Here is a 9879-nt window from a genome sequence, read left to right on the forward strand (position 1 = left end):
GGGCTGTACTTCAAAAAGAGATAAGTCCTGTGTCTCAAGGAGGTGTTACCACTTTCTAAGTAACTTAATTGATTAAGCTTGCATCACTACCTGATTAACTGTCCTAACGAGCGTGATCTAATTGCGTGAAGTATTTAGGGCTGCTTCGGTGTGTCCATATTTGCGAGGCAAAGCACCGCTGTCGTTTACTAGAAGACTGCGATGCTTGATATAAATCATACTAAACCCATACACGACTAAGACAACGGCTGTGATTCTACAGTACGATCTCTTTCTGCCATGCGAGTATATATCATCCCGGACCGTTCTTTATGGAACAATTTTTGTCCAGAACGCAGCACGGGATATTACATACATGGTTGTTGTTAACCTCACATTGTTTCTTATTGAAATATTGGCTGGGAAACGTACTGTAGTACAATCCCCAGCGCTGCACTGCCGTGACGGTCTAGTTTCGGAATTCAAAACATAACGTAATTAAGAATCGAACGACAGGACACCTGTGAAACACTGTTAGGATACATCAGTATACTGGCACCTTACAAAATTGTGTGATGACAAACAACGATCAACGCCTGCAGCGCAATAAATACTCACAATCTCCGTTGCCTCCCATTGTTTTCTATGGGCGCACACTGCGTTTTAGGGCCTCCCAACATGGCGGCCCGAATGCACGCCTCTCCCCCACGAGCCCCTCTCCCATGCGCGATCCAGCCTTTATACATAGAGATCAGTGTGCGCGGCCTTGTGTGTTCTCTGTGTAACCGTGTAACCCACAGGGGGTGACACAAACCCGCCATTGTTGTAAACACTGATCTCCATGGTTGTGTTCGTTTATTGGACTCCAAGAACTCGAGAGTCGACGAGTCGACTCTTGCTGGGCGAAAATTCCCTGGTGCGGCTCTCGTGACGTCATCGCCCTGGCAGTGACTCCCGTTCTAAAATTCGAGGAATCAACACTAGCGGTGCTCGGTAGTCGGCTTCCAGCGACTCTCGATGCGAGTCGTTGGAGTCGATGACGTACGATGACTCTCATACGTCACAACTCCGACTCGCGGCTCGTGGGGGAGAGGCGTGCCTTCGGGCCGCCATGTTGGTGGGCCCTAAAGTGCTGTGTGTGCCCATAGAAAACAATGGGAGGCAACGGAGATTGTGGGTATTTATTGCGCTGCTAGCATTGATCGTTGTTTGTCATCACACAATTTTGTAAGGTGTCAGTATACTGATGTATCCTAGCAGTGTTTCACAGGTGTCCTGCCGTTCGATTCTTAATTACGTTATGTTTTGCATTCCGAAACTAGACCGTCACCGCAGTGCAGCGCTGGGGATTGTACTCAGCACGTTTCCCAGCCAATATTTCAATAAGAAACGACTTGAGGTTAACAACGACCATGTATATAATATCCCGTACTGCGTTCTGAACAGAAATTATTCCATAAAGAACGGTCCGGGAAAAGATATACTCGCATGGCAGAAAGAGATCGTTCTGTAGAATCACAGCCGTTGTTTTAGCCGTGTATGCGTTTAGTATGATTTATATCAAGCATCGCCTTAGAAAGAGCCTTTTAGTAAACGACAGCGGTGCTTTGCCTCGCAAATATGGACACTCCGAAGCAGCGCAAATAATTACTTCACGCAATTAGATCACACTCGTTAGGACAGTTAATCAGGTAGTGATGTAAGCTTAATCAATTAAGTTACTTAGAAAGTGGTAACACCTCCTTGAGACACAGGACTTATCTCTTTTTGAAGTACAGCCCTTCTATGTTTGTTTGCTTCTTCATTTGTTCTGATTATTTGCAGGCGCGGTTGTGCCAAACTGAATGTCCTTCTCCAGCACTCACATATGCTTTTGTTGAATACAACTGCAGTGTGAGAAAAGCTGCTTGGGGACGGGGTCCTGCTATCCAGTGCTGACTTTGTCATGCTTGTTATGTGGAGCATGTTCCAAAAAATGCAGCTCCACATATGGTCTTCAAGTTGCAACAGGACTATTTGCAACAGGACTGAACTGACACTACTACTTTTTGCTTTTATGGTTCTTCGCAATGTAATTTTACATTCACTACCTAGAAATGCAGAGTCATGTCCCTGATTTGATTATTCAAGACAGTCCTAGTATAAGGTCAGGGTCCTGTGGCGTAATATTCGAGCGTGTAGGAACCAATACATATACTAGCTCGTTAGGTATTTCTCATGCAATGCAAAAATAAATAAATAAATAATAATGAAGGAAAAATAATAATTTCTAGGTTTTCACTGCAGTGTCCACTGACCTGCATCATGACCTCAGTTCCTGGCATGTGCAAGAAATGTGGAAATAAATGCTGAATTTAACAAATGTTGTCATTTATCCCACATGAACAACAGCTTCTAAAAACAATTAATTAATCTTTCCATCACAGAGGGTACAGCCAAGAAAACCACCTCCAACAAGACATAACATAGAGGTAGAGCAGGACGTCAACCATGAGATTTCACAGCCAGGACCATCATGGGCTGCAGGTCCAGGGGTCTTGTCACCTCAGCCAGTCCGATCCTCACATAACCTTGCTGCTGACCACACATACACAGTGCAAGAGAGTCCACGGACCTTAAAAAGGAAGATAGACATCACAGTTGAAGCACTGGACAACGTGAAGAAGCTGAAACGCTCTGAAGAAAATGCCCGAAGACTGAAGAAGAAGGTACTCACTGCGGAAAGTGTTATAGAAGAACTCGAGAAGAAATCTCTCGTATCAAGTCAATGCACTGACATGCTTCGTGGCACCTTGTCTGATGTGCAGCTAGATTTAGTACTGCGCACCCTACAGAACAAAGCTGGAAAAGTAAGCAGAGAGCAGTATCCCCAGTCACTGCGTAGCTTTGCGCTCACTCTCCAGTTTTATTCAGCAAAGGCATACGAGTACGTCAGGAAGACATTTAACCTTTCGCTTCCACACCAGGCGACACTTATGTCGTGGTACAGCTCTATACACGGCGAACCAGGTTTCACACAGGAAGCCTTTGATGCACTCAAGGTTCTAGGTCCACATCTCTGAGACACAACGTTTTCCCTACCCTCTACGAGCACATGTTCGAGTGCTCTCCTGAAGAAAACCACGTCATTCGCCTCATAAAGCTTATAGCTAACTGCTATGGCAAGATTCCACTTCACCATCTTGCAAAGGAGCACACAGAAAACGTGAATGACAGACCACGACTACGAAAGAAGCTCTCAAGAATCATAGTATTCAACAATCAATGACAATGACTAATGGCCGTAGAAGTCGAGTGTTGTAATATTAATTTATAAATTCTACATGTCATGTTCGCAGTGATGTTACTGTGCCATTTTATCCAATTCTACTGGGTATCACTTTAAACAAGCCGTTTGTGAGGTAGGGTGGAAGTAAACTGCGGCGTTAACCTCGCAAGTGCAATCACTCTTGCAACACTTGTTACGTCATGCGCTCTTCGTGCACAGCGCTTCGAATTTCTGTACGAACTGCGCTGACAGCTGAACAACTGCAACACACTCGTAGAACACAATACGAATGCCAATGGATTATGGAAAAGGCCAAACGAGAACCAGCGCCTAACGAACCACACAATAACAAACGAAAACCACACACAAACGAAACTACCTTACAATAACAAACAGTGCAAACCCTTTCTAAGCAAAAGGAATTAAATTTATAAGTTGTCATTCACCAAATTCCTCTATTTTTATGCTTCCCGTGCACGTAACTAACGACACCATATTCGGAGTACAGGAAGCGGAGAAGAAAAATAACGTAATTACCATGAAAACTACAGACACACCGCCGAAGCACGGTAGGAATACACCAGCACACTGATTCCTAAGAAAGATGCGTGCTAATCAACAATGAGGAGCTTTTAAAGAGTAACAAATGCTCAAAATCGAATCGCTTCCCATTGCTTCCTATGGGAGCAGCCGGCGCCATTGGGCCCTCCAACATGGCGGCCGGTTGCCTCACCTCTCTCCCACGAGCCCCTCTCCTATGCGCAATCCAGCCTTTATACATAGAGATCAGTGGTAGATGGGGTCCAATTTTTGCGATGCATCTTCTGCACCCACTTCTTCAGCACGGCTGGGCGACTGTGAGGGAACCTGTATAGCACAAGCACATTGTGTAGAAAATACATAAATAGAGCAGCCAAACATAATTTCTTAGTACCTAACGGCACCAGCGAAGTAGCAGTGGGAGCAAGCGCGAGTGTCACATACATGCGATACGAATAAACACTGTTTTTCCTCAAAATAAATAGCTTACCTGTGAAAAGTTAACCCCTTTCGTCTGTCCGTGCGTGAAGTGCACTGAAAACTGCAACAAGCTGGCATGGCATGCCCTCTAATTTAAAGGAAACAAAAAAATTGCGGGCAGCCGCGCTTAACTAAATGCAGACGACAGTACGTGTTGGGTCCACCAATATGGCGGCCGGTTCCACGCTGTGGACCACCCTATGCGCGATCCAGCCATATACTATAGAGATCAGTGTGTGCAACTATGGTGCACGGAGTAGAAGTAAGGAGGCCGAACTCTGCCGGAAAGTTTCGTACATAATTCACCGAATCTTTGTGGCCGCGTGGAGGGGAGTCTGGCCATTAGGAGGAGCCTAAAAAAGAGGCTCGACCTGTCAATCAAATTCAGCGTTTTTCATTGGCTGCTGTTTTCTATGCGGGCCGCCATGACACCAAAATTTTCCCGAAAATGGCGGCGTAGCTTGGAACGGCGAAGCGAGGATTTCATGACCAATTTTTTTCACAAAATACATGAATTGTATTCCCTAAGTGTAGATTCTATTGCAATTATCTTGCAAGTCACCTTTAAATTACGCTCCAGTGTCGATGTTTGCCTGAAAATAACATGTTTCGTCGTCCTTGTTAGGCCTAGTAACGACAGCAATCATAGGCAAGTAGCGAGAAAAACGCTATGGATTGCCAAAAATTTGCATTTTATGACATAGTTTTATTCATGTACGCACCTTTGACCATTCTCGATTCAATCATATTGTGTTTTATAGTTAAAATACGTATAATACAGGCAGTCTGTTACAACTAGCGGTTCTACCGACCAATCAGTTCTGCTAGCATGGACTTCTGCCCTTCTGCCTTCTGCTATTCTGCGTCTTCCCGACATGCCCCTCTCCATCCAGATGGCGCCGTTAAAAGTGGACGCAAAATCCATAATGTTGCTTGGTCGTCAGGGAATATCCTATTCAATCCAATCCAATCCAGTTTCCCGAAAATGTCGGCACCCAGTGTATACAGATAATTTATAGCTTGGATAGCCTGGGATTAATTGCGAACTGTATTTTGCCTCGTGATTGGCCAGAGAGCTCAAAAAGTGGGTGGAGCTCCAGGTATAGGCAGGTCCCATTAATGGCCAGACTCCCTTTGGCATACACGGCCAGTGACTCTAGCCGGAGGCTGGGTCGGAGGCCTCTCCCGGAGGCGTATTTCCAAAACATATCGCGCACAGCCGGCGAGGCTCCTCCTCACCCTCTGCTGCGCCGGGATCACAAGGCGCATGCGCCTGTTCGCACGGCGATTCATGTGTTTGAGTGGCACGGCCGAGTGCATCCGAAAGATGAGAACACCTCTTGCTGTTTGTGCCGTCCTTTGTGGCATCGAAGCTATGGAATAGCTCGCGAATGAATAGTCAAGTTACGCGCTGATGCTGTAGCAACACGTGAATGGTGCACCTGTGGTGTAACACAGACCAAATCATTTCTGCAACGTTGCAGTTGACTTAATTCTTTGGCACATTTTGCACCATTCGAGCTGCATATATGCTGTCTCATGGTTTGCTATTTTGAACACATAATAAAGGGTCTATTCAAACGTTCCTGCAATGCACTTCTTTGTAGTCGTAGTGCAAGTTACAAAACAAATCAAGAATGGACTCACCAATATCACTCTTGCTGTCATATATGACACAGCTAATTGCGCGACATGTAATAAACGTCAGCGGCAAAACACGTTATAATGGCTGTCCATATCAACAGGCAGTGCAGTCAACCCACAATTTGCGAACCGTGAGCATTATATTATTGCTATCGAGGAATTCACGTTTGGAATAATTGCAAGAGTAGACATGCAGTAAAATAACACGAGATGCCCCTTAACATGTGATGACATGCATTTAATTTAGTCAGTTAACGTCTTTATATATATATATATATATATATATATATATATAGTTTCCAATGATGTTCTAAAATTGATTCGCCCTTGCCTGTCTTGCTCAATGTTAGTAGTGCAGCTCTACCTCTTCGTTCCTGTCGAAAGCTCAATTAAATTGTCCGAGGGCTACTAACTGTACTCTGGACACGATTCCACACAGATCCAGCTCTAACATGCTATTCATGAATCACATTGAGGGCTATCATCAGAACTGTTTTCTTTTAGGGAAGACGCATCTTTTTCTCGTTTGCCCTTTTCGCTGTGCCCCTATTTCAAAGTGCTCCTCCAAAGTGACATATAACTGTTAGTGATGTGACTGATGGCATTCACCACCTTCATAAATCAAAGTAAGAAAAAGGTAGGACATTGATTGATTTGTAAAAGAAAAAAAATGGAGCTGTTAGTCCCACCCAGGTAGGATATTCAAAATGGGCAGCAGCTCGTTGTGACAACAATTCATAAAATGCATAATTGGAAAAACAAAAAAGAGCGTGTTTTATGAAGAGTTACACAGCAAAATAACGGAACGTTAGTACAATAGCACAAGATACAAAGGCTTCTGCAGTATCACATGGCAAAGTATTGACGGGGTAACACTTGATGTCCGCTGTCCTTTGCCACGTTCGCGTTTAGTCATCCGACCTGTGCGAAGAGGGTTCGGTCTTCGGTGTCAGAATGTAGCATTGCTTAGTTTGTACGGGAAAGCTCTGTCAAGTGCGGCTAGAAAAAAAAAAAAGCACTAGACAACACCAACACACACACTGAGTTAAGTGGTGCGTAAGTGCCAGATTAAGAAGTGATGCTATTACATTGAGCAAAAAAGATGGCAATAGGAGCGACGACATTTTCTGAAACGTAAGGCGAGCTGACACTCCGAAGAAGCGTGCACTATTGAGGGTTTTCATGCGTAATATTGCACACCAGAGGAAATTCATTATTATAAATACTATAAAACATTTGTAGTTGGTGACAAACAAAGAACACACGTGTTTGTTCATTGTTTAGACACAAGACCGTACATCCCCATTTTTTCCTAGCTTCAGTTATCATCGATAGCACCACATACAAAACCGTGTCCAACAAAAACATAAGCACAAGTCGGCACGAATCACCTTCAACTCGTCCATCGAGGGTTTGTCTCTTTCCTACATGACATGACCCAGTATTGTTCGATGATTGAGGTGTTTTCACCGGAAAAAGCAAAGATTTGGTGCGCAGAGGCAGACGAAGTCTACAAGTAATTCACGAAAAAGCCAATGAGTGCCAGCGCCAGGGGCTAGCACTTCGGCTTGTTTGTTTATCTGAGGCAGAGGAGTCGGATATCAGATACGCAGTCTACGCGAGGGCGTTAAAAAGCGCGCGGAATTTCTGTGAGCACTGCCGTTTACACTGCGCATGCGCGCGGGTCAAGCGTGGACGGCGGAGTTGTTGCTGCGCTGACGCGACCACTTGGCGGCGTCGTCTCCATGGTTACAAAGAGCATGCGCACTGCGGCAAGAGGAGCGATGTGCGAGAAGGAAGGCCGCGCTGGTAGAGTCACTGTACACAGTGACTCTACGCGCTGGCTGTGCGCGACATGTTTTGGAAATACGCCTCCCGGAGTTATGCCTTAGAAATGCGCTTCGTGCGAACTTATATAACATGTCAAATACTGGGATTAAAACTGGGTTTGATAAATAAACGCGTTCACTGGAGGGAGTATCAACTGTCATTAGTCAATTGTGCCCCTACAGTATGATCCGGGGAAGCAAGAAACGCTTTCGTTTCCAAGCTTAGTGGGAAAGCCTTCTTGACGGCACTAGCAGTGATGAGGAGAAGCCACCTCAAAGGGATACCGACAGCGAAAGCAAAGTTTCCGCAGAGATGAACGCGAACGCCGAAAAATGATCTTCCCAATTGCTTGTTTTTATTTTAGTGCCGTCGAAGCTTCTAGCATGAGACTGTCAGTGTAAATGCAGCAGAAGCACTTAGTGAAGAACTTGGAAGCGATGTTTCTTTATGTGTTTTCCAGTGACATCTAAGAAGCACTGACTGACTTTAAGCCTGTGAGGGGCAATGTCTTCTGTAATAAAACACTACAAACGAATGAAGTTGTCTTTTGAGTCTGTTTTAACTCTATACCTTTTGTTATCATGATAATCTAAGTTGGAATGTTGTGGTGTGAAGCCAACTTCAAGGATATGACGCCGCTGTTGTTTTGCTGACTGCGCAACTCCACTGCAATTCAGAGAAAGCGAAAGTCGCCAGTGTTTAGCGCGCCGTGTCTGCTGCACAGCAGACGCGTGATTTTGTGTAAATTATGAGCAAAAACTGCTTCATACCTGCCTGCAAAACTGGGTACTCAGCTTCGAAGCGGGAAAACAAGGCGAAAGGAGTGAGAAATCCGTACCTTTTCGGAGCACCAAAGGTAAGCAGTACTGTTACACTTCGTGTTCGGGAACAACTGTCGCTGATGTTGCCTTCTAGTTGACAGCATCAGTTTCCAAATCAGCTTATTGTTGTTGGGAGAACGTAAAGAACCGCAATACCAGATTATCCATTTCACACGTCCGTTCAGACCCTTGACGATACGGACGCAGTTAGGTGAAAACGCTGCTGTACACATAGTGATAAAGTAATGAATGAAGGCAACAATAATACGTAAGGTTAGTGGGGGTCATGGATGCATCGCGGTGTTCAGGAGCGACTGTTGTTAAACCGAATTGTTAATGGAGTTTCAATTACGGCTATAATGTGCTTTGACCATTTTATTTTTTTCCCTTTTTCTTCTTTAATAAACATATCCCCCCATTTTATTTCCTTCCAGTATGTTGGAGATCAGTAAGTGATGGAACACTGGTGGAAAAAATATAGTGGAATAAAAAGGAGAGAAGGGTGTACTAACATGGGTGGTGGGAGTAAAAAGGGGGGATCAGGGCCTTGACGTTTCAAGCACCAAGCTCTCCTTCGGACGGGAAACGAATAAAGAAAGGTGTGAGGATGGCGACAGCATGGTCGGCTAGGGGGCCAGCACTTGCATGTGCGGTTCTGAAAGCATGCGTTCCAGTCCTAAGAAAAAAAAAAGGATGAAAAACCCGTCTTCCATAGACAGGGGTGCTACCCTTCCTCTTGTAGCAGAGTTCCACCCCTCCACCCTCCCATTGCTCAGACAAATTACATTGTGTGTCAGATCTTGCTGCTGCCGGGCATGTCTCTATACTTGCTGCTATAACCTTTACACAACCTCAGATCCTAAGGCCCCTTCTGGTCCATAGCCGACTGCAGACGCCAGACTGGTTACAGCAAAGTGGTACATTCCCCTGTGAGGCTCCCCGCTGTTTAAAGTTGCGATTAGATCAGGAATCAATAATCAAACGACAGTCGTCTTATCTACCTTCCTGGCTCTATTCATCCTGGGGACTCAACGATAGGTTACTTTTTGGTTTGTGATCAGTTTCTTTTTCCTTTGGAGGATCGCGGTGCATGGCGGCACAACCACAAGTCCTGGCCCCTTAGCAGACCGTGCCGTCCTCACTCCCTTTCTTTATTCGTTTCCCGTACGAATAAGAGCTTGGTGCTCAAAACGTCCCGGCCCCCGAACCTCCCTTTTTACTCCCACCACCGATGTCAGTGCACCCTTCTCTCTTTCTTATTTCACTGTTGTATGTGTACTCAGCAGTTAACTATTTGTTGTTGGAAAAAGTATAGTG

The sequence above is a fragment of the Ornithodoros turicata genome, chromosome 6 (assembly GCF_037126465.1).
Source record: "Ornithodoros turicata isolate Travis chromosome 6, ASM3712646v1, whole genome shotgun sequence".
NCBI classification, from domain to species: domain Eukaryota; kingdom Metazoa; phylum Arthropoda; class Arachnida; order Ixodida; family Argasidae; genus Ornithodoros; species Ornithodoros turicata.